This window comes from Bubalus bubalis, chromosome 6 (genome assembly GCF_019923935.1).
Source record: "Bubalus bubalis isolate 160015118507 breed Murrah chromosome 6, NDDB_SH_1, whole genome shotgun sequence".
Classification (NCBI taxonomy): domain Eukaryota; kingdom Metazoa; phylum Chordata; class Mammalia; order Artiodactyla; family Bovidae; genus Bubalus; species Bubalus bubalis.
Window position 1 is genome coordinate 1,213,818 of NC_059162.1, and position 25,622 is coordinate 1,239,439.

Below are 25,622 nucleotides of genomic sequence, written 5' to 3' on the forward strand. Positions count from 1 at the left end.
GAGTACATCAAGGCTGTATATTGTCACTTTGCTTATTTAATCTATATGCAGAGTACATCTGGAGAAGGCAATGGCACCCCACTCCAGTACTCTTGCCTGGAAAATCCCATGGATGGAGGAGCCTGGAAGGCGGCAGTCCATGGGGTCGCTAAGAGTCGGGCACAACAGAGCGACTTCACTTTCACTTTTCACTTTCATGCATTGGAGAAAGAAATGGCAACCCACTTCAGCGTTCTTGCCTGGAGAATCCCAGGGACGGGGGAGCCTGGTGGGCTGCCGTCTATGCGGTCGCACAGAGTCGGACATGACTGAAGCGACTTAGCAGCAGCGGCAGCAGCAGAGTACATCATGTGAAATGCCAGGCTGGATGAAGCACAAGCTGGAATCAAGATTGCAGGGAGAAACACCAATAACCTCAGATATGCAGATGACACCACTCTTATGGCAGAAAGCGAAGAAGAACTAAAGAGCCTCATGATGAAAGTGGAAGAGGAGAGTGAAAAAATTGGCTTAAAACTCAACATTCAGAAAACTAAGATCATGGCATCAGGTCCCATCACTTCATGGCAAATAGATGGGGAAATAATGGAAACAGTGAGAGACTTTATTTTTTGGGGCTCCAAAATCACTGCAGATGATGACTGCAGCCGTGATAATTTCAAGATAATTCCAAGATGCTTGCTTCTTGGACGAAAAGCTATGACCAACCTACACAGCATATTAAAAAGCAGACATTACTCTGCCAACAAATGTCCATCTAGTCAAAGCTATGGTTTTTCCAGTAGTCATGTATGGATGTGAGAGTTGGACTATAAAGAAAGTTGAGGGCCAAAGAATTGATGCTTTTGAACTGTGGTGTTGGAGAAGACTCTTGAGAGTCCCTTGGACTGCAAGGAGATCCAACCAGTCCATCCTAAAGGAAATCAGTCCTGAACATTCATTGGAAGGACTGATGCTGAAGCTGAAGCTCCAATACTTTGGCCACCTGATGCGAAGAGCTGACTCATTGGAAAAGACCCTGATGCTGGGAAAGATTGAGGGCAGGAGGAGAAGAGGACAGCAGAAGATGAGATGGTTGGATGGCATCACCGACTCAATGGACATGAGTTTGAGTAAACTCTGGGAGTTCGTGATGGACAGGGAGGCCTGACGTTCTGCAGTCCATGGGGTCACAAAGAGTCGGATACAACTGAGTGACTGAACTGAACTGAAGGAAGTTCCTGAAAAATGAAAAGTAATCAGCCAACAACTTTGGAGGAGGGGACAGTTACAGAGAAATTAAGTCATGGTCCCTGTTTTGTTGAAGCTGACAGTCCAGCTGGGGAAACATGAAGCAAAAGTGGATGAAACACGAAAGCAAGTTAAGCAGACAATGGCACAGAAGCTGCATGCATATAGGCAAGATTGATGACCCAGGGAGCAGCACATGCTGTAAATGTGGACGTGTCAGAAGACCCAGGAAGGAGAAGTGGTGGAGTAAGAATGGGGGCGGGGGGACTGGATCAGAAGGTGCTTACAGACAGTGCTCCAGAAACAGAATGTTTGTTCATATCCTCACTCTGGTCCTTGGGGAGGTAACCAACCTCTGCAAATTTCAGGGGCCTCATCTGTAAAGTGAGGATAGCAGTATTTGCATCATAGGCTTGGGTAAGAATCAAGTGAGGTATATAGTATTCAGCATAGTCTAGCACATAATAGTCCTCACTAAATGCAGTCTATTATTATATTTGAAGCCAAGGTATTTGAAATTTATCCTGAAAGGGTAAATCCAGCAAGGAGTTTAAAGGAAAACATTTGTCCTGAGTTCTTCGCATGCAAACCAGAACTGCAAAGGGTCAGTCAGGCAGTGATGAAGACAACCTTTTGGAGAGAGGGTTGGACATTCAAGGGAGGGTGGGGGACCCAGCTCAGATGGCAGGAAAGAGCTCTGTGATCCTAGGAGGTCCTGCGGCAGGGATATGGAGAGTTCAGGAACATGTATCCCACCAGAAAGAAGGACAAAATATAGAAGAGTGCTGGGGAAATGGATGGAAAAACTTCTATTTAAGGAGCAAATGGGGGAGGGCACTGGTGGGGAAGGGAGGAGAAGACAGAGGCTAAGAGCTGAGGACAGAAAAATTCCAGGCTGGTATCAGCTATAGAATCTGGGCAGAGAATGCACACGTGGTCTAAGAGGAGCCTGTGATAACAATTTCCAGCATGCTTTGTTAATTTCCCATGCCTGCCTCTGGGGTTCATTGTCATTTTGAAGGCAAACTGAGATTCGTTAACTGAAACATAAGGTGTAACAGCAAAGTATAGGGTAAAGAGTGTTAAAATGAAACATTTCCCTTTTTAACTAAGAAGAAATCCCGGAGGCTGATATATATATATATATATATATATACATACATACATACACACACATATATGTATATATATATATATATATATATATATATATATGTCTCTCTACTAAAAACAAATGCTCAGGGGTAAAGAATTTTCCTGCCAATGCAGGAGATGCAAGAGACTGGGGTTCGATCCCTGGGTTGGGAGGATTCATGGACAGATCCTGGCAGGTTCACAGGATCACAAAAGAGTTGGACACGACTGAGCATGCGTGTGCACACACACACTATAAACAGAAGAAAAACTTTTGTAATGGCAAAAATACTATAAATGAAGTAAAAAGAAAACAACAGACCCCAAAAGTTATTTGTAACACAGATGAAAAGGAGATAATATCTGTTATACAAAATCCTCTCACAAAATGATTGAAACAATATATAAGAAAGAATATAAATAAGCAAGGAATTCCCTGGCATCTCAGCTGGTGAAGAATCTGTCTGCAATGCAGGAGACCCTGGTTCGATTCCTGGGTCGGGAAACCCTGGAGAAGGTATAGGCTACCCACTCCAGTATTTTTGGGCTTCCCTGGTGGCTCAGATGGTAAAGAATCCGCCTGCAATGTGGGAGACCTGGGTTGGATCCCTGCATTGGGAAGATCCCCTGGAGGAGGGCATGGCAACCCACTCCAGTATTCCTGGTTAGAGAATTCCATGGACAGAGGAACCTGGTGGGCTACAGTCCATGGGGTCCCAAAAAGTTGGATACGACTGAGTGACTAAGCACAGCACAGCACAAATAAGCAATTCATAGAAAAGCAGATTTAAAAAGCCAATAAACATAAAATGATGCTCAAACTTACAAGTTTTCAGACAAATGCAAATTAAATTATTAATAGCACTAAGATTTCTCTTTATGCATATCAGATAGGCAAAGAGAGGGGAGAGAGGAAAAAACAGCCATTGCTCTTTGGGAAATGGGAAAAGGAACCATAGCAGATTGCTGGAGGAAACTGAGCTGTACAGCCTTTTAGGAAAGTTATCTGGCAACATTTAGGTTACACAAACCTTTTGACTCAGCCCCATGCTCCACAGACATATAAGGCCCAGTATATAAAGACATGGAGGTTGACTGCAGCGCTGTTTATAGAAGCAAAACTCTGGAAACAAATTAAATACCCATAAAAGGGGAAATGTTTTGTGGTCCATTCACATTAACAAGCTATTATGAAACCATTAAAAAGGATGAATTAGAGCATTCCAAACTTCCATGAAAAACTGTAAAGTGAGAACAGTAAGATGCAGAGAAATGTGTATAATATGATCCTGGTTTTATAAAGCAACAACTAAACAATCTATCCCCATCTGTGTCTATGTGTACATACACCTACTCATCATATGTGTGTATAATGTATATGTAATAATTTATGTGCAGGCTTCCCTGGTGGCTCAGAGGTAAGGCATTTGCCTGCCAATGCAGGAGATGCAGGTTCGATCCCTGGGTTGGGAAGATCCCTTAAAGAAGGAAATGGCAACCCACTCCAGGATTTTTACCTGGGAAATCCCATGGACAGAGGAGCCTGGTGGGCTATAGTCCATGGGGTTGCAAAGAGCTGGACCTGACTTAGCAACTAAACAGAAACAACGACAATATATATAGTTAAAGAATATGAAATATCCTACAGAAAGGTATATATGAGGTTTCTGGAAGCTGAGGTGACGGGGAGGAGAGCTGATTTGGAGGAGGCAAACCAAAAGAAAAACACTGCCTGTAAAAACTCAGCATGCTTGCTATGATATCAGTCATGTAAAATGGTGTGTGTGTATTTGAAAGAGTAAATTAGAACTAATTCATAGGGCTGTCCATGATTATGTTTTCGAGGAAAAGAAAGCAAGTTGCCAAGACATAGTATGAAAACCATCAAATTAAAATTTTTCTTAAATTTTGAAATGAGAGTTTCAAGCTTACTCACCAAATCTTTGGGGGAAGTCTGGTGTGAACAAATACTTGGAAAAAACTTTGTAGCAAGTTGTCAGTCTTGTCAAAATATCAAAACAAGGGCTTGGGCGTTGAGGGACAGGACACATATGCCCAGAGGGGAGAAGGACAAAGTGAAGTTCCTAATTCCACAAATATATTGTGCCACTAGTTTAAAAACATGATCCTAAAGCTGTTTTTAGGTTTACTAAAATCTAGATCAATTTGCCCCATTTGTAATAGCTCCCCAAACATTTTTAAATGTTCTCTTTTTGCTATTACAAACTGCTCTCTGCTCAAGGAAATGATCAATCTGAAGCCAAAATGTCCCCTTCCATCTTAGCAGATACTCTGATTTTCTATAAAAGTCTAGGATGGCTCAGCATGGACTCATTAACTCCCTGGCGATAAGCAATGTCCCCTGGGGGCTTACATATTCATTACTTTTGGAAAGGAAAAAGGGATCAGTAATCAATATTAATTGAGTGCTTACTATGTACAGAGTGTATCACAGACATAGCTCACTGAATTCTCAACAGTCTTGAGAAGTAAATATTATTAGCCCTATTTTACAAGGAAGCATAAAGTTACTTTTCCAGAGGCACATGCTGGTATACGGGAGTTGGGTTCACAACTTGGCCACTCTGACTTTTAGTATAACACAGACATCCTCCCTTCTTTGAAAGCTACTTCTACTCTAGATGTCAATGATGTAAATTCTGAGCAGGGGCTGCCACTGCGAGAATGCAGCCTGAGAGCTGGGAGTAATGACCTCTTTCGGAGTAGATGGAAAAGGGTGTAAGACCCATTAAGGTCCTGAGTGTACTTTGCAACCTGTTTCCACAACCTCCCACATCATTTGGGATGGGCCTTGCAAACCCTAGAGCCTTCAGAGACCAGGCAGGAAATGTAAAGGAAGGGGTAGGGGTTTGGGAGAAAACCCCTGCCTTCCCAGATGCTCTTCAGGTGGAGCCCACTGCCTGCATGGGTCACATGGAGCTGTTTTTCAAAGGATAATTCAAAGTCCGGCATCACTAAATGATCTGGTTTATCAAGAGATTAAAATCCAGATTTTTAAGTACCATGTATTTTGTTTTTAACATCAGTTCACATAAAAAAGAAAAGAAAACCTCAGTGGGGGTGGAAAATGTTTGCCTGCAGCATTTGGCCCAGAAGGCTACCAGTTTGCTACTTCTGATTTATGGGAAGTATGTTTTTATCGTATTCTACCTATTTTCCTGGATAATCCAAGGAAGTAATTTCTGGTTTAACATATAAATTCGTTTTTACTATTTGTACATCATTATACCATTGTTCTTAATAATAAATAGTATCAAAAGTATTATTACCTTCTCATTGAATTCTAAGGGGGCTTAGAAAACAAAACTCCAGATAGAATGAAAAGAGTTCAGGTACCGCTCCTGCCCATCAGCAGCTACTAGACTCCTTAACCATCCTGAGCCTTAACCTCCTAATCAACAAAATAGATCAGTAACAGCCCACTCACAGAACAACTGGGATGATCCTAAAAGACAATCTGTGTAAGAAAGCTCTTCAGTAAATGTCTGCTTCATTCCTTCTAAAAGACAGGTGTAAGGCTCCATAAATACTGTCAAATAGATCAACTGAGAGAGACTATGTGCCTTACTTTTTTTTTGATCATAAAATGCCATAATTTATTATAATTTCTCTGCAGTGCAGTAGTTAGTTAAAATGTAGACAACTCCTATATCTGATTCATCAAGAACTAGGTCTTATCAGAAGGCCCGCTACACTCATCAACTCCACACTGGTGAACCAGAGAACACCAAGCTGACCGGGGCTCAGCACAGCGGAACCACACAGACAGAAGGCACCTCCGATTCTGTAATTGCACGGATCTGTCCACTGAGCCATACTCTATTGTTAGAGAGAAAGCCCCACACCAGATGTCTCTAAACACATGGAGACTGAACCATCAGAGGAGTGCTGCTAATTCACCACTCGCTAGGATTCTACATGCCGGGTCTTGTGACTGCCGAGAGGATTGCAGGCAAGAATGCAGACAGACACAGAAAGGGTAATCTTTAAACTGGGCTCTCAGTGGCAGGGGGACTCCCGTCCTGAAGAGGGCTGGGGCATCCTGAACTTGGAGAGGTCCAGGTTTATCTAAGAAGGTGTATGTGCTGTAGTTATGATGCTGAAGGTTCTTGTAGATGGTGTTGTCAAACGGCTCTGTGGCAGTGGCCGACGCAGGCTTCTTTGGTGGGCTCTGCTTCTTGGGGTTCGATGGTAATCCCTTTTCATTCTTTCCTGATTCTGCAGAGAGAGAAACTGCAGGAGCAACTCCTTGAAACACGCCTGCTTCCAGAAGCACATCTTCAGCGCCCCGGCTCGTCCTTGCCGCAGCAGAAGCGAGGCCGCCATGGATGTGACTCCGGCGCAGACAGGACGACCCTCCCGGAGGGCAGAGCGACTGTGTGCCTTACTAATGGTTTCTTCACTTGATAAAGGGATTTCTCATCATGTGCTTTTGTTGTGCATGAGACACATGATGATTTTCCTAAAATTTAAGTTTAGCATAACTTTTGGGGGATAAAAGCAGACAAGCACCTGCTCTGTGTGGCTGTCATAATTGGTTTGGAGATGGGAGAATTGTCCTACACGTGAGCAGTAAAGAGAAATTCTACTGGAGTTACCTAGCACCTCTGTCAATAAGGCCACAGTTGCTAGGCACTCAACAACCAGAGTTAACAGTGAAAACCAAAGACTTGCTCTCCTCCTCTCTCCCCAACAGTTCTGCTTATCAGTTGGTCTTCAGAGAGAGTCCTGCCTTGCACCACAGGTGAGCAGTGGAGAACGCAGGGCCAATTATGCAAGAGGCCTGTATTCACCCCACCTTGCCCATGGGGACCTGGATGTGGCGCATCCAGGCCAGAGTGGGCAGACTTTTTGGAAATCTCAGGAACAAAGCTGATTATGTCATGGCTCTACCCTTTCTGAGAGCAACACCACAGGAAACACCTGTAGACAGCAGGAAACTCGTGGAATTGAAAATATCTGACTGATCCCTAAAAAATAAATAAAAAAGGAAAGTAAAATGGTCTCTTATTTTCACAGGGAAAGCGAACAAGATAATATCTGGTTTGAGCCATTTCTGCTCTGCAAAGCACCTCCCTCCTACGGGCCACCCTCCCCAGGCAGACATAGGCCTGGACCACATGCTCTGATAGCCCAAGACATCTGGATGCCTAAGATTGTGTCAGTAGGGTCCAAGTTACCAGACTTGAGATTTCCTTTGTAGGAGGGAAGATTTGAGGAAGCTGAGCTCATTTCCTTGGGAGAGGGGTAGCCTCCGTCTAGTTTTGGACATAAAAGGCCCTTGTGCTCTTCCTCCACAGCCTTCCCAATCCCAGAAAGTCAGTTCCTCAGAGTCCTGAAGATCAAGGATGGCAGGCCCATTTGGAAAGGATATGATTGCTGAGCCTGCAGGATCTGGCTGAGGAGCAGATTTAAAGGCGGTAGAGGAATTTCCCTGGTGGTACAGTGGATAAAAATCCATCTGCCACTGTAGGGACATGGGTTTGCTCCCTGGTCCAGGAAGATTCCACATGCCTCCGAGCAACTAAGTCCTTGCACCAATGAGCCTGCGCTCTAGAGCTCGTGAGCCGCACTACTGAGCCCACGTGCTATAACCAGTGAAGCCTGCGCGCCCTGGAGTCAGCGCTCTCCTCCTGTTTCAGAAGCCGCTGCAGTCAGAAGCCTGTGCCCCACGACGAAGAGTAGCCCCTGCTCCCTGTAACTAGAGAAAGCCCATGTGCAGCAATGAAGACCCAGCGTGACTAAAAATAAATTTTAAAAGACCAGAAAGGTGGTAGAAGTAGGAAACCTCAGATCCTGCACTCTCCCCTGCCTTATCACATCCAGTAAGTCACCAAGCCTCATCATCTTTCTTCTAGCTCTGTTCCCAGCCTGGCCTTGTCACTTCCCTGTGGTCACTGTGCTTAAGGACCCCTATCATCTCGCCCTTGATTGTGGTCTCTTTGCCTCTGCTTTTCTTTCTCTTGTCCATTCTCCCTTCTGCTGCCCAAACAATCTGTCTAAAATCTGTCTTTGCTTGGTCAACCTACTATATAGTACCTACTACACAATCAAAACATCTTAGTATGGGACTTTTCTGGTGGAGCAGTGGATAAGAATCCGCCTTCCAAGGCAGGGGACACGGGTTCGATCCCTGGTATGGGAAGATTCCACATGATGCAAAGCAACTAAGCTCATGTGCCACGATGAGCCCTTGAGCCACAGCCGCTGAGCCCACGTGCTGCACCGACTGAAGCTGGAGTGCCTAGAGCCTGTGCTCCACAGCAAGATTAGGCCCCACTCGCCGCAACTAAAGAAAACCCACAACCAGCAACGAAACCCCAGTGCAACCACAAATAATAAACAAAGGAATAATTTAAACGGAGTAGGAAATGGCAACCCACTCCAGTATTCTTGCCTGGAAAATCTCATGGACAGAGGAGCCTGGCAGACTACAGTCCATAGGGTCGCAAAGAGCTGGACACAACTGAGCAACTGAGCATAAATAATTAAAAAATAAAATAAAAATATACTATCATTAAAAAAAAAAATACCTAAGGCTCCTGTCCATCTTTCCTCCCTAAAAGATAAAACTTTTTCTCAATAAGAAAAGCCAATACTTAGTGAACATTTACCATGCACCAACTACTATACTTAGTGCGTAATAAAGATGATCTCATTGGATCTACCACCAACCAGCCAAGTGTTATGATTTTCACATTGTGGATGGAGGAATCCCAGCTTAAAGAGGCTAAATGACTTGCCCAAGGTGACAAAGCTGTGTTGGACCCGGGATTCCAACCCTGGCAGTCCAGCTCCACATCGCACTCTTACCTAGCATGAACTTGTCTGCAGCCCTCTAAACACACTATGCATTTCCATGCCTCTGTGTCTTTGCACATCCTGTGACTCCACCTCAGATTCCTTCATCCTTATTCTCTCTATCTGGATACCTCTTCTTCTTCATCCCAGGCCCAGAGTCTTGATCCCTCCTCCCAGAAGCTTTCATGGACTTCTCCCCAGGGTTCTGTCATCACAGCCAGCCATGCAAGCCTCTCTCATAACACTTCCCTTCCCTTGCTACTCTGAGCTGTCTGCCACCCTCACCAGAGTATGAGGCCCTTGAAGGACGTACCACAGCCTTCATCTCAACTTCCCCCTATTCCTAGCAGAGTGGCTAACATATAGGAGGTATACAGTAAATATTTATTGGTTTAAAGACATCAGCCACTGGAAAAGATTGAGGTTTTGGTTTCTGGATCAAGTCCCTGGGCCTTGGGGTTTCCATCTGTTAAAGGAGACCAGCAGTCTGCTCAGCAATTCTCCTTTATTTCCAAAGGGGGCCCAGATTCTTTATCCACTGGACCACCATGGAAGTCCCTGAAGCAGTTTATTTTTATTTGTTTTTTTGGCTATGCTGGTCTTTGTTGTAGCATGTGGGTTCAGTAGGTGCAGTGCGTGGGCTTCTTTCTAGCTGCAGCACTCTGACTTAGTTGCCCCATGGCATGTGGCATCTTGGTCTTCTGATCAGAGATCAAAGCCACATCCACTGTATTGAAAGATGGATTCTTTACCACTGGATCACCAAGGAAGTCCCCCAGGTTCTGTATTTTAGACACTCCATGTGACTCTAACATGTATCCATAGTTGAGAACCATGGCTTTGATCTAAAGAAGACTTAGTGGAGAGCCTTGCTAAGGCAAGTCACACCACATACTTATACATATGAAATCTGTGTAAAATAAACACCAGCAAACATCAAAGAAGATAAACTTCCAAAGCACGGAGAGAAAATACTGACTAAAAGTTATAATTTGGGAAGACACAAGACGTTGACAGTCAATACCAAGATGTAAATTAACTTTAAGGTAACCATGCACACTATTAAATTGGCAAAATGTTATAATAACAAAAAGCCAGAGCTGCCAGGATTGTGGGGGAAATTGTTCCCTTAATAACTGCTATTAGCACTACACATTATTAATCCTACCTTCTCTTGAGTCAATAATCTAAGACTATGTAACAAGAGGACTTCCCAAGTGGCACCAGTGGCAGAGAACCCACCTGCAAATGCAGGAGAGGTAAGAGACACAGGTTCGATCCCTGGGTTGGGAAGATCCCCTGGAGGAGGGCATGGGAACCCCACTCCATAATTCTTGCCTGGAGAATGCCATGGACAGAGGAGCCTGGTGGGCTACAGTCCAAGGCATCACAATGGAACATGACTAAAGCAATTTAGGACAGATGGACAGATGTAACAAGATCTTGAAAATTCTTTATTCTATTTTTAGAATATATGCTGAGGAAATAAGAAATATGCAGCTTCTACAAAATCATCTATAGCATTGCTTTTCACATGAGGTGAAAACTTAAAAACCATCTGAATATTACAGTTCAGAGAATAGTTGAAGAAAATGATAGACTACAAAGGCAATAAAACAATGTTCCTGTTAAAAATGACAAATACTCAACCTTTGTAATACATGGGGATGTGCATGGAACACAAAGAGAAAAAGAACTGAGAAATTCACAGTGTTTTGTACAAAAATGAGAGTCATACAAATATACTTTGACAAAAACTGGCAGTGAATTTGGAAAGATGGGGCAAAAAACATTGTTCATCAGCTCTGAATTTGTTCACAGTTTTTGTCATTAGAAAACGTGTGCTCCCAGCTGGGGTAGCAATTGGTCAGTCTCTTTTTATGGAGGGCAGGCCTGGTTCCAGTCTGACAACTGCTTGTATCTTTACCTAGGCCTCTTGGCTGAAAATACACTCCAGAATCTGGCCATGGTGAGGTTTCAACTTTAAAGAGGTTTCAACTAAAAGGAACATGGCTCCTTTTCAACTCATATCCTCTCCTGTCCAGATGATAAGGGGGGAAATCACTGCCTCCACGAGGAATGGACAATGAAGAGAGATAGGAGCAGGGCTGGGGAAAAACTCCTCCCGGGACCTGATAGCAGGGCACCAGCCTGCTGTGGGAAAAGGCGCTGGTGGCAGACTCTCCAGGGAGAGGAGAAAACTCCAGAGGCCCGCGCCTCAGGCACGGGTGCAGCTGGGGCTGACGGCAGCCCCAGGATAACAGGGAGAATGCCTGTCAGAGGCTCAGCCTCTTCTTGCTGACCCAGCGATCTCAGAATAGAGGGTTGACAGGGAGCTGGTGGGTCAGGACAGACAAGGGGCCCCGCCATGCTCCACCCCTTCGTCTTGGCTGCGCAGCCCTGGCCCCCTAAATGGACTAGTGACTGGAGAGTAAAAGCCCCCGTATGACAAAACTGGGGATTCCCTGGTGGCTTAGAGGGTAAAAGCATCCGCCTGCAATGCGGGAGACCCGGGTTCAATCCCTGAATCAGGAAGATCCCCTGGAGAAGGAAATGGCAACCCACTCCAGTACTCTTGCCTGGAAAATCCCATGGATGGAGGAGCCTGGGAGGCTGCAGTCCATGGGGTCACAAAGAGTCGGACACGAACTGAGCGACTTCACTTTCACTTCATGACAAAACTACTCTCAGGAGAACGGGGAAGAGCAGGGAAGTTCGGGGCAGAGGGGCCAGCAGGAGCAAAGCCCTACAAGACTGAGGATACCAAAAGCAGCTCAGAATGGCTGGAAAACTCGTGTGGAGTCCATTGCATTGTACTGTGTTGGCAGGAGAGGTGATATGAGTTTATCTACCCAGAAGGTGAAGGAAGCTGTGCGTGGGGTCAAGGCAGAGCGCAAGAGTAGGAGAGCCAGGCAGCAACACTGCCCACAGCGGGGTGCTTCTTCCTAGGACATGGCCCCAGGGCAGGAGTGAGGGAAGTAGCCAGGCAGGGAGCAAAAGGGCATGGGCTGGGTCTTCAGAGACCTTCAAGTTCCATTTCCTTCCCTGTGGCTTGGTGACTTCTACTGCAGTTTTTTCCATCCTCACCCACAGCTGGAAGTGAGGCTTCAGGTCCGGGGATGTTGTTATATATTGGAGTGTGTCCCTCAAATTTATATGTTAATGTCCTAGTCCCTAGTACCTCAGGATGAGATTGTACTCTAGAACTGTGAGAAAATAAATTTCTGGGTTTAAGCCCCCCAGTCTGTGGTACATTGTTCTGGCAGCCCTAGCAAACGAATACAGGCACGGGCTCTGGCCTGCGGAGGCCGCCTCTGGGGCTGCGCCCCCACGCCTCCCCAGCCCATCATACTGTATATACTCGTGCTCATAGCTGGCAAGGCAAAGGCACTTCGACTCCTTCCCTACTGTATCAAAACTGCTCAACTTCACATAAGCAGAGTGACTGGCTGGGGTGGATTCTGGCCCTTTTCCCTCTCTGCTCTGTTGATTGGTGCCTTTGCTTCTAAAATTCAAAATGCTTCACTGGACAGGGGAGTCCCTGTAGCTCCTGAACGTTGCCCTTACTGTGGCTGGAACAGAGCTCTTAGATGGTGGGCCAAGCGGTGGTCCTCCTGGCATGGACAGCAGGTCTTTCCTTAGGACGCAGGGCCTCCAGCAGGTTCCTGGGGTGTCAGGCCAGGGACGGACCCACACACTAGAGTCAGGAAGTCCTGCCCACCCCGCTGGTTTCCTCTTTGTAGCTTGAAATGCAGCCTCTGCCTCTGAGCAGAGTGATCTGGGCAGGGCCCAGCCTGGCCTTTCTGTAACAGCTGCACTGAGCTTCAGAGAAAAACCACAGGAGAGGAGGAAGCAGAGGCCTAAGCAGAAGCACACGCCCACTGATCTCCCGCCCTTACCCTGCCTCATACACTCCAGAGAGCAGGTTTCTCTTTGAGACACCAAGTTATTAACAGATATTTCCCTGTGGTTTTCAAAACACAGAGATGACAACACCTTGCATCTGTCCCATCCTTTATACCTCTTCTAAGTCCTTGACAATGAACACATTAACTCATTTAATCCTCCCAATAAGCCAGGCACGCAATAAGCCAGAATGATCATCCTGGTGAGGGCCCCAGATCTTCTGCCAATGATTCAAGACCCCACAGCAATTTCCACAGCACCAGAATTTGGTCCAGACCCCTGACCTCCTGTACCACCATGCCTGGCTCCTTCCAGCTAGACTGTAAGACTCACTTGGTTCTCATCCAGCGCGCACACACACAATGCACCTGCACAGGCCCTGGGGACCGCGCTGCCTCTTCCCTTAGTCTTCAGTTAGGACTCAGATGGAAAATTCTCAGCCTGTGAGGAAGGGTCACCCCTCAAGTTCCTCTTCCCCCCTCTGCCTCCGCAGTCCTTTCCAAAGCCTACCTTGCCTGGTTGTTAGTCCAGATAACTGAATAGCCCCCTAAAGGTGTCCACATCATGCACTCTCCAATCCATTCCCTGGGGACCATAGCCACAGTGAACTTTTAAAAATGTAAATCTGATCACCTAACTCCCTGTCCTCCACTGCGTGGGGACTAAACCATGTGGCAACACACAGTGTGGCTTTTGAGAGCTTGAACATTCCCTGCAGTCTCAGCAGCCATGCCAAATACATGTCCAGTTTAAGTATGCCTGCCCTCCAGATACAGCTTCAAAGCTGGCCCCTTAAGCTCTCCCTCTGTAACGGCACTGTGCCCCCAGAGGCTCTGCGTGGAAATCCTGGTGCTTCCCGGATCAAGCCCTGGGGAGTCTTGGGCGGCACCCACTAAACCTAACTGCACTCCACGTTCTCCCTTCCCTCTTCAACACACCCTCCAGCTGCAGCATCCTTCTCTCCTCTCTTCAGCTCTCCAGCTCTTCCTCATCCTTCCGACCACGCTCAGGCATCACCTCCTTTGGGAAGTCTTTCCATCCCCTGAGTCACACCCAGATTTGTCTGCTGAGCACAGATTTATCAGCATACTTGACCAAACTATTGTAATCATCTGTTCTTCTGGCTTCCTTACTAGACTGCAAGCTCTCTGAGGGAGGTATCCCAGTTTTATTCCCCTTTGAGTCCAGAATTCCCAGCATAGAACCTGACACAGTGGGCACACATGAAATCTTTATTAAGCAAGGGAGTGAGTGGCAATTGCGTCTTCTTCCTAACCCAGACCATCCCTGCCCATGATGGCGAGAGATTTGCTAGGAGCAAGTCCAATCACTGCTTCCTAGAGGCCAGCTCAAACAGGCTATTCTGCCTCCATCCTTGATCTGTGGGTGAAGTTCTGAGTGTCCCCTGGCTCACTCTGCCCTGCCCCCCTCTTGCTGGTACGTAATTTCCCCCTATCTGCAGCTGCTCCAGTAGGAAGTCCAAATGGTTGCTTCATTTCCCACACCCCTTTCCTGCCCTCCCCTCCTCCCTGCTAGCAGGGGTGGCGGGACCCGCATGAGTGCAGTGGGAAGATGGGGCTCTGGACTGAACTGACTCCATGGGGCACTGTCACCTCACGCTTCCTTCCTGGCACAGCTCGCTTAGCCTGCAATTTATACACTAGGTACAGTGAGCCTCTGCAGAAGGAAGGCAGTCCAGGCTAATATGGTAGCATTTATCAAGAACCATAAAAACATTCATATCCTTTGGCCTAATCATTTCACTCCTGGGAATTGCTTCCAAAGAAATAATCCAAGAGAAGAAAAAAAAGATACATGAACTGTTTATAGCCATGTTATTTACAATAAGGAGAAAAGGAAAGCAAATGCCTTGTCCCAAAATAGCAAAACGATTAAACAGATGATAGCACATTTGTGTAACAGACTATCATGCAGACGTTTTAAGTGAAAATATGACTATACAGAAAAAGGAAATAACATTAGGTAAAAAGATAAGAGTACAGAGTTGCATAGACACCGATTACAATTTTTTAAGATTTACACATATGACTAGAAATAATACAGACATAAAATTGGAAGCAGTTATATTAAGTGAAATTGTCTTTTTCTCCCAGTTTTTTTTTTTTTTTAATGATAAGGGGGGTAAAATTGAGGATGAGAAGGGAGCAAGAAGAAAATATAGTTGCGTTAGAAGGAACGTTTTAATAATTTTACCTTAAAATGTTTAATATTAGCTTAAAAATAATCGTTTTAAAACTAAAGAGAAAACCTTGAACACCAAGACCTAGGATTTTCTAAAAAAGACTTTTGTTGTTGTTGTTGACTGTGGCTTTATCATCATTTTAAAAATAATAATAAGAACAGGCTTCTTTCAGACCTTTCCAGCATGAGGCTGTGGATGGGTCTATAAATTTTCTGATGGGAGACCTGTAACCTGATTGTCACTAAAAGCACTTAGAGGACCTTTACCTAATGGATTAATAATCCTGTTCCCTTTCCCTCCTTTCTCTGTACCTCAGGCACCACATCTGCACCTCCAGGTTACAGCCTAAAGTACTGAGGCCCATTCTCTCAAGGCCTCTGTTCCTGGACTGAGAGAGAGCTCGGGGAAATGAGATGGGACCGCACAGAGTCCCGGGAGGACACCTGGGCAGGATAAAAAATTTCAAGTCCTATATTTGTGGGATACAGACATAAAGCCTGGGATTGAGTCTTTTCTTAAAAAAAGAAAAAATGACTAGGTTATGGGAAGCTTGTGATCAGCTAAGACTCCCAATACTTTGCACATGAACTGGCTCTTCACTGTCATTAGCCATCCTGGGCTCCTCGAGCGCGAGGGACACCCACAGCGCCATCCTTGGCCTGCTCCTCGCTTTGCCGTGGCCTCTCACTGTGCCGGCTGCAGAGACCACTCTGTACAGAAGACGGCTGAAGCTGTCTCAGCCTACCACCTCTCCACGCTCCAGTTCTGAATTTTCAATTTGGAATGTCCTAGAAGACATCAACCTAAACACAGCCTCTCTCCTTCCCAAACCAGCACAATTCTTCTTTCTGAAAATGCAGTCACTCTGATCACTTTCTGTCTAACTCCCACCCCTATGGCAGCCTCCCAACAAATGCCAAATATGTGACTCTTTGCTTCACTTTATTCTGCAGTTTCTTTGCTTTTCCAATCTCAAGGCCCTCTCTCACGGGTGTTTTAGCCTCTCAACTGGTATTCTGGCCTCTCCAGTCTCCCATCCATTCATCCTATACCCTGGGGACAGATGAACAGACCTCCAGTGCTTCTTTGATCCCAGGAGTCCCCCACTTTTCAAAGACCTTCAATACCACTGAAGAAAGCCCATGTTATCAACACTGTCTTTCTGGTCTGTGCACAGCCTGGTTTCATCCCCTCCCCACTCCCATGGGCACAAACCCAGGCACATGTGTGTACACATATGCCCACTTGTCACTTAGGGTACTCATAGCTCCCCACTCCCCCAACGTGTCCCATTAGCTGACCACCACCGTTACTTCCTTCTCCTTCACTATAGCTACCTGCTGAAAAAGAAACAAGAGAGAGAATTTTCCTGGTTTTCAGTGCGCACTGTGAACCTCTCCCATGAAGCCTCCTCCAGCTGAGCATGATCTGTCTCTGAGAAAGTCTCCCAGCCCCGTGGTCTTGTCACTTACATGACACTTCATATTGTGTACCTTGGGTTTATATAGATATGCATATCATTTCCCCTAAACACTACCAAACCTTTAGCATTTTGAGATATCATGTTTATATCAGACTCCTTTTGAGGGTTCAGACAGCATCTTTCACACAGTGGTCCTGATAAATATACATGGAATTGACTAAACAAACAAGTATTTCCAAACCAGGTCTGTCCTACCCTGGTGCCTGAGATTCCAAAGCTAAGCAAAGGACTTGAAGTTCATCCCTGTTTAATTTCATTATGTTGGTTTTGGCCTGGCATCCCATCCTATATAAATCATTTTGAACTTGAATATGTCATCTATCATATTAACTATCCCAGCTGTGGGTCATCTGGTTTCTTTCTATTTTTCATTCAAGTCATTCATTAACAAAAGTGTTTAACAAGCCAGGGCCAATGACAGAGCCCAGTGGCCTGACCCTGGAGATGCCCCTTGGGAAAGACCTGGGATTCAAAGTGTACTGAAGCTCCACTACAGGTAAGGTAATTCAACCTGCTCTGAGTCCATGTTACAAAAAAAAACAAAAAAACAAAAAAACACCCTTTGTAATACAAGTAATTATTTTGGCAGGATGAATTCAGAGAAGGTTGAGCAACCTTGACTATTTGAGAAATCAGAATACCCTTGTTGGTATATGTTGCTTAGGTGCTCAGTCATGTCTGACTCTTTGCTACCCCATGGACTGTGGCCTGCCAGGCTCCTCTGTCCACAGGATATCCCAGGCAAGAGTACTGGAATGGGTTGCCATTTCTTTCTCCAGGGAATCTTCCCTACCCAGCGATCAAAACTGTGACTCCCACACTGGCAGGTGAATTCTGAACCACTTCCCTGGTGGCTCAGACGGTAAAGCGTCTGCCTACGATGCAGGAGACCTGGGTTCAGTCCCTGGGTTGGGAAGATCCCCTGGAGAAGGAAATGGCAACCCACTCCAGTATTCATGCCTGGAAAATCCCATGGACCAAGGAGTCTGGTGGGCTACAGTCCATGGGGTTGCAAAGAGTCAGACATGACTGAGCGACTTCACTTCACTTCACAAGCCACCAGGGAAGCCTTTGTTGGTATATGAAGGCACTCAATTCCTTCAGCCCAGCAGAAAGCTCAGGATATATGTCAGCTGAGACTGACGTTAGCTGAGAAGAGCTCTGCATAGTTACCTTCTAAGTCTCCAATCCCTGCAGGTGTCTGCAATCATGGCATCCCACCCTGTTCAGCTCCCTAGCAGGGCCTCTCATGCAGGTGTGAAAGGTGAGGACAGGTCAGGGAAGAGGTGACTAGTGAAAGAAGGAGAAAGAGGAAGGGAAATCATACTTCAGTTGGACTGTCTTTTTCCTACCTCCTCATTTCACCTGCTGTACCAGAGTGAACCATAGAATACACTTGCTGTCTCCCTTTCTTTGAAATGCATGGATTGAGGTAATGATGCTTTCTGCTGGCAGGCCTTGGGTGCCTGTGAGCCTGCAGCTTGGATTTGCTATTCCGTGCCTAAGGCTCCCACAGGGCTGTTACCTTGGGTCTAGTCTGGACTTACGTGGGTACTGTTAAAGCACTGCTTCCAAACACCAACTGCATACAGGAGTCTGGAGTGCATCACCAGGAGAGGTGGCGTGTGGTGTGCACTAACACCCCTCTAGCCCCACACTCTCAGGCTGGAGAACTTCGGGGTTGTCTTGTCCATTCAGGGTGACAGTCAAAACCAAAAGAGGCCAATCTCTTTTAGAATGGCTATTTATTCAAATGAGAATCATTGCCCATAAAACATGCGCCAGGCACCGTTCTAAATGCTTTACACAAGTACAGTTGGCCCTTCGATTCCACAGTTCTACATTCTTAGATTAAACCAACTGTGGATCAAAAATATTCAGAAAAAAAACTTCAGAAAGTTCCAAAGAGCAAAATTTGAACTTTCCAAGTGTCAGCAACTATTTACACAGCTTTTACATTGTATTAACTATTGTAAGTAATCTAGAGATGATTTAAAGTATACAGGAGGATGTGCATAGATACAAAGAGTTGGACACAACTGACACGGCTAAATAATAACAACTGCGCCATTTTATATACAGACTTGAGCATCCACAGAATTTGAGGGGCGGGGGTGGTTCCTGGAACCAATTTCCTGTGTATACTGAGGTATGATGGCATTAATTCACTTAGGCCTCATAACAATCCAATCTAAACTAAAATGGACTGGAATGGGTGAATTTAACTCAGATGACCATCATATCTACTACCGTGAGCAAGAATCCCTTAGAAGAAATGGAGTAGCCATCATAGTCAACAGAAGAGTCCGAAATACAGTACTTGGATGCAATCTCAAAAGCGACAGAATGATCTCTGCTTCCAAGGCAAACCATTCAATATCACAGTAATCCAAGTCTATGCCCCAACCAGTAACGCTAAAGAAGCTGAAGTTGAACAGTTCTATGAAGACTTACAAGACCTTCTAGAACTAACACCCCAAAAAGATGTCCTTTCATTATAGGGGACTGGAATGCAAAAGTAGGAAGTCAAGAAACACCTGGAATAACAGGCAAATTTGACCTTGGAGTACAGAATGAAGCAGAACAAAGGCTATTAGAATTTTGCCAAGAGAACACACTTGTCATAGCAAACACCCTCTTCCAACAAGAGAAAACTCTACACATGGACATCACCAGCTGGTCAATACCAAAATCAGACTATGTTCTTTGCAGCCAAAGATGGAGAAGCTCTATACAGTCGGCAAAAACAAGACTGGGAGCTGATTATAGTTCAGATCATGAACTCTTTATTGCTAAATTCAGACTTAAATTGAAGGAAGTAGGGAAAACCACTAGACCATTCAGGTATCAGTTCAGTTCAGTCACTCAGTCGTATCTGACTCTTTGTGACCCCATGGACTGCAGCATGCCAGGCCTCCCTGTCCATCACCAACTCCTAGAGATTACTCAAACTGATGTCCATTGAGTTGGTGATGCCATCCAACCATCTCATTCTCTGTCATCCCCTTCTCCTCCTTCCCTCAATCTTTCCCAGCATCAAGGTCTTGTCAAATGAGTCAGTTCTTTGCATCAGGTGGCCAAAGTATTGGAGTTTCAGCTTCAAATTCAGACTTAAATTGAAGAAAGTAGGGAAAACCACTAGACCATTCAGGTATGACCTAAATCAAATCCCTTATGATTATACAGTGGAAGTGAAAAATAGATTCAAGGGATTAGATCTGATAGACAGAGTGCCTGAAGAACTATGGACAGAGGTTCATGACATTGTACAGGAGACAGGGATCAAGACCATCCCCAAGAAAAAGAAATGCAAAAAAGCAAAATGGCTGTCTGAGGAGGCCCTACAAATAGCTGAGAAAAGAAGAGAAGCAAAAAGCAAAGGAGAAAAGGAAAGATACACCCATTTGAATGCAGAGATCCAAAGAATAGCAATGAGAGAAAAGAAAGCCTTCCTCAGCGATCAGTGCAAAGAAATAGAGGAAAACAATAGAATAAGAAAGACTAGAGATCTCTTCCAGAAAATCAGAGATACCAAGGGAACATTTCATGCAAAGATGGACACAATAAAGGACAGAAATGGTATGGACCTAACAGAAGCAGAAGATATTAAGAAGAGGTGGCAAGAATACACAGAAGAATTGTACAAAAAAGATCTTCATGACCCAGATAACCACGATGGTGTGATTACTCACCTAGAGCCAGACATCCTGGAATGCTAAGTCAAGCGGGCCTTAGGAAGCATCACTATGAACAAAGCTAGTGGAGGTAATAGAATTCCAGTTGAGCTATTTCAAATCCCAAAAGATGATGCTGTGAAAGTGCTACACTCAATATGCCAGCAAATTGGGAAAACTCAGCAGTGGCCACAGGACTGGAAAAGGTCCGTTTTCATTTCAATCCCAAAGAAAGGCAATGCCAAAGAATGTTCAAACTACCGCACAATTGTACTCATCAAGCTAGTAAAGGAATGCTCAAAATTCTCCAAGCCAGTCTTCAACAGTACATGAACCGTGAACTTCCAGATGTTCAAGCTGGATTTAGAAAAGGCAGAGGAACCAGAGATAAAATTGCCAACATTCGTTGGGTCATCATAAAAGCAAGAGAGTTCCAGAAAAAACATCTATTACTGCTTTGTTGACTATGTGAAAGCCTTTGACTGTGGATCACAACAAACTCTGGAAAATTCTTAAAGAGATGGGAATACCAAACCACCTGATCTGCCTCTTGAGAAATCTGTATGCAGGTCAGGAAGCAACAGTTAGAACTGGACATGGAACAACAGACTGGTTCCAAATAGGGAAAGGAGTACATCAAGGCTGCATATTGTCACCCTGCTTATTTAACTTATATGCAGAGTACATCATAAGAAATGCTGGGCTGGATGAAGCACAAGTGGGAAATCAAGATTGCTGGGAAAAATATCAATAACCTCAGATATGCAGAATATACCACTCTTATGGCAGAAAGTGAAGAGGAACTAAAGAGCCTTTTGATGAAAGTGAAAGAGGAGAGTGAAAAAGTTGGCTTGAAACTCAATATTTAGAAAACTAAGATCATGGCATCCAGTCCAGTCACTTCATGGAAATAGATGGGGAAACAGCGGAAACAGTGAGAGACTTTATTTTGGGGGATTCCACAATCACTGCAGATGGTGACTGCAGCCATGAAATTAAAAGACACGTGCTTCTTGGAAGAAAAGTTATGACCAACCTAGACAGCATATTAAAAAGCAGAGACATTACTTTGCCAACAAAGGTCTGTCTAGTCAAAGCTATGCTTTTTCCAATGGTCATGTACGGATGTGAGAGCTGGACTATAAAGAAATATGTTTACCCATAGAAACAGGGCATATATTCACCCCCTGACTTCTCTTTCAAATCTACCTGCCCCTCTTACTCATACCTCAGAGCATGAAGAACAACTAAAATCACTAAAAACATTTTTTTATGCTTGCAAAGCAGCTTTTGTTTTAATCATGAAGAACATCTCTGACAAGAGTAGTGTAAGTCTCGAGTGAGCCCTGAGTGAGCACAGATTAACGCTTTTTTCCTCAGCCTTCACATCTTGGTCAACCTGAAAGACACAACAGTCTAACTTCCAGACTAGCTCAAAGGTCATCTGCTCTGTGAAGTCTTCTAAGATTTCACCAGGACCTGAATGATGTTCACGAAACATGTCAAGCTCTCTCATCACTTGAGGCATGCGGAAGGACTGCACTTCCTCCTCCCTGGGCTTGAGTTGAATGTGGTTAGTTCCAATCCTTTCAGGCCAGAGTCATGGCAAGGACAAGTCCTCCCGAACCCTTCCCCCATCTGCTGTGACAACTGACAACGTGCTTTACGGTAGCTGCTCTGTCAACCAGGGTTCCCAGAGGAGAACAATAACATTAAGCAGAGCCCCCAGGCATCGCTTCCCAGAGTGAGAAACAGCACTCACTCTTTTCAGCCACTAAGACCATGGAATTGTCTTACAGAGACACTAGCTGCCTGGACTGCTACAGTCACGTGTCCTCACCAGTCCCATCAGACTGCCTTTACACACTGCCTTAACAGGGCCTTACACACTGCCTTAACAGGGCCAATCACACTGCCTTTTCAGGGCCAATCACACTGTTCTGTAATCATTGCTTTTCTTTCACCCCAGACTGTGCAGATCTTGAGAGCAGGTACTGTGTCTTATAAACTCTCATCTGGTAACTGCTTAGTTGTGTTGTTTAGTTGCTAAGTCATGTCCAACTTCTTTTGTAACTCCACGGACGGTGGCCCTCCAGGCTCCTTCATTCATGGGATTTCCCAGGCAAGAATACTGGAGTGGGTTGCCACTTCCTTTTCCAGAGGATCTTCCTGACCCAGCAACCAAACTTGCATCTCCTTCATTGGCAAGTGGATTCTTTTTTTTTTTTTTTTTTAACACTTTAATTAATTAATTTTAGCTCATTTTATTTTTAATTTTATTTATTTATTTTTGGCTATGCTGGGTCTTTTAAAAATTCTGTTTATTTTTAATTGAAGGATAATTTCTTTACAATATTGTGCTGGTTTCTGCCATATATTAAGATGAATCAGCCATAGGTATACATACGTCCCCTCCCTCCCACCTCCCACCCCATCCCACCTTTCTAGGTTGTCACAGAGCCCCAGTTTGAGTCCTACAGCAAACTGGCTATCTATTTTACATAAGGTAATGTACATGCTTCTATATTATTCTCTCCATTCATTCCATCCTCTCCTACCCCGCCCCCTGCCCACCCCCAGTGTCCACAAATCTATTCTCTGTGTTTCCAAAACTGGCAGGCAGATTTTTTACCACTGAGCCACCAGCAAGCTTAAATGAATCAATGGAAGAATGCATGAATAAGGTATTTGATAACCAAATATCAAATGAGAGCATATAAAATGTAATTCTATAATCTTGCTAGACACAATCCTCTCTGAAAGTAGAGATGATCCCAGATTATCTTAAGTAGCTCTTCTCAACCTGCTGACACCATAGTTATCCCATGGGAAAGGGACCAGAGCAGAGAGAGATGGCCCTCACCGCCCCATGGAGAGGAGCCCTGGCCCTGCAGACCCTCATGGCCCCGTGGAGAGGAGCCCCGGCCCTGCAGACCCTCACGGCCCCGTGGAGAGGAGCCCCGGCCCTGCAGACCCTCACGGCCCCGTGGAGAGGAGCCCTGGCCCTGCAGACCCTCACAGCTCGGTGGAGAGGAGCCCTGGCCCTGCATACCGCCTCTCCTGACTTTGGCTCTGAGCAGAGAGGGCTCTGGCTGTCCCTCATGCCAGTACAGTATATATATATGTGTGTGTGGGGGGGCTACCCTAGAGGCAGGAAATTAGTCTCACGACAAGAATCAATGAATTGGCTGTTCATGGCAACCCAGTCCAGTAAGCTTGCCTGGGAAATGCCCTAGACAGAGGAGACTGGTGGGCTACAGTCCATGGGGTCATAAGAGTCGGACATGACTTGGGGACTCCACCACCACTCTTCACCCCTAGGACAGTAGGGGGAGGAGTGTCACAAGAGAGCCGAGCAATAAGCAAGGATTGATCTGCCAAGCCCGAAGTCTCCTTCCCTTATAATGAAGAGCGGGCTGACTGCTGTCATGAGCTAAATGGTGCCCCCCCAAATATGATCACTTCCCAATCTCTGGAACCTGTAATTGTTACCTTATTTCGTAAAAGGATCTTTGCAGATGTAGTTAAGGATTCTGAGATGAGGAAATCATCCTGGTTTATCAGTGTAGGTCCTTAACCCAATGACACATGTCCTTAAGAAGAGACTCCCAGAGTAGAAGGTAAAGGGAACATGAGGCAAAGATTACAGTGACCATAGCCCAGAAAGCTGGCAACCACCAGAAGTTCTAGAAGGTGTGGAATGGATTCTCCCCTAGGGTCTCCTGTGACACCTTGGTTTCAGGTATCTGGCCTCCAGAACTGTGAGAGAATAGATTTCTGAGACCGCATTTGTGGTCATATATTATGGCAGTCCTAGCAAACTCATGCATCTGCCAACTCCACTGGCTTTAGATAGTAACCCAGAGTACCAGCATCCCTCTGAGTCTTTCATTCATTCCACATGGGCTTGGAATCATCCTTGTTCTTATCCTCCCAAGTACTTCAATTTAGGCTTTTGTGAGGAGATTCAGGAATGACTAGGCAGCAGGGGCCAAAGACTCCTCCAGAAAGACCCTTTGAAGGCATCATAGAAAGGAGGGTTGGAGGACAGGTGGAGTACTCTCCCTAGTGGGGTGGCACCCTCACGGACTTAGTTTAAGATCTCTTGGCACTTGTTGCTTAAGACACTGATAATAATAGCTGTCCCTCTCTCTGCTCATCTCCCCCCACCCTTACCATCCCCCTATAACGGTGCTTGCCAGATAAAACCTAGAAACCAAGCACCACCGGTATGGACTTGGAAAGCCTCAAGAAGACTATACACAGACATGCAGAGGCAATAAAGTAATTATGAACTTATTTAGACACATGGATCACACATGCCCTGTAGAAGGGAGGTTCCTGTGCTGGGAGCCAGAAGATCTTCATCTTAGTTCTGACTTTGCCACTAACTGACTTTAAGTGTGACCATCAGTATATCACTTATGTCAGTTTCCTCATTTATTTGGTCATGCCATACATTTTGTGGGATCTTAGCTCCCCAAACAGAACCAGGAATTGAACCTAGCCCCTCAGCAGTGAAAGCAAGGAGTCCTAATCGCTGGACCACCAGGGAAATCCCTCTTCATCTTTAGAATGAAGGGAATGAAAGAAACTGCTAATATTCCTTCTTGCTCTCAAAACTCTAAGCCATAAAAATGAATGTTTATTTAAACTTCCTTTGTGCCATAGATGTTGGCACTAGTTTCATTCAGAAACACAAGTGGAGCCTTTCAGAAGCCTATCAGATGTGTAGATGAGGACTCGAAGTAAATCTGTACCAGATCTTAGAGACCCCAAGCCTTGAGCTGCTGGCCTCCCCAGTGGCCTTGAGCTGGAGGAGAACTGGCCAGGTCAAGGGGCATGTGGTCTCCTTGTCACACATGCTGTGAGCACTGTGGGGGCAGCCAGAGCTTCTCTACTACAGGAGGAAGAGAACGGGAAGAGAACGGGCCACAGGATCCCACCGAGTAGGGTGGGTTCTGGTAATCACCTTCCAAACCTTGGGTATATAATTTAATCATATTGAATCCTCAGCATCCTCATCTAGAAAACAGATGGAATAGGACTTTATGAAGAGTAAAAAGATAAACTTATGTAAAACATCTGTATATAGAAGGTGTTCAACAAGTGGATTACCATGACAGCAAGCTTCAGGTTTCTCCTACACTGACATCAGTATCAGTTCAGT

General features: G+C 45.2%; 1 protein-coding gene and 1 pseudogene across 2 annotated transcripts in view; both read right to left on the reverse strand.

Annotated features, from left to right (window-relative positions):
- RCSD1 (RCSD domain containing 1) overlaps positions 1-25,622 on the reverse strand; it is a 72,958-nt gene that overhangs the window by 39,697 nt on the left and 7,639 nt on the right. The window lies entirely within an intron of this gene.
- Positions 5,954-17,561, reverse strand: LOC102412585 (annotated as a pseudogene).